Here is a 330-nt window from a genome sequence, read left to right as displayed (position 1 = left end):
ATAATCGTTTATTCATACGGCAAACCGCAATGCAAACGAAGACGGTTCAGCAAAAAGATTTACAACGTCTTAGGAATAAATTCACCGGCATCAGTCGAAAAAGAGCATCACTTCCTCACTATGGGTATCTCCTGACGTCTTCACGGAAAAGAAATTGCATGCAGATGCCTAGTGCCTCCAAGAGACAACCTAGGGTCACATTCCCTAAGTTAAAAACTGAAAGAAACGACCCGCTAGACGACAACGATCAAAAAAATGCTAATGGCAAACCCAAACACAATTAAGAACACATTCTAATACGAAACCCAATTTAAATACATTAGCCATAAA

The sequence above is a fragment of the Trypanosoma equiperdum genome (genome assembly GCF_001457755.1).
Source record: "Trypanosoma equiperdum strain OVI genome assembly, contig: ctg_1061, whole genome shotgun sequence".
NCBI classification, from domain to species: domain Eukaryota; phylum Euglenozoa; class Kinetoplastea; order Trypanosomatida; family Trypanosomatidae; genus Trypanosoma; species Trypanosoma equiperdum.
Note: the sequence above shows the minus strand (reverse complement) of the source record.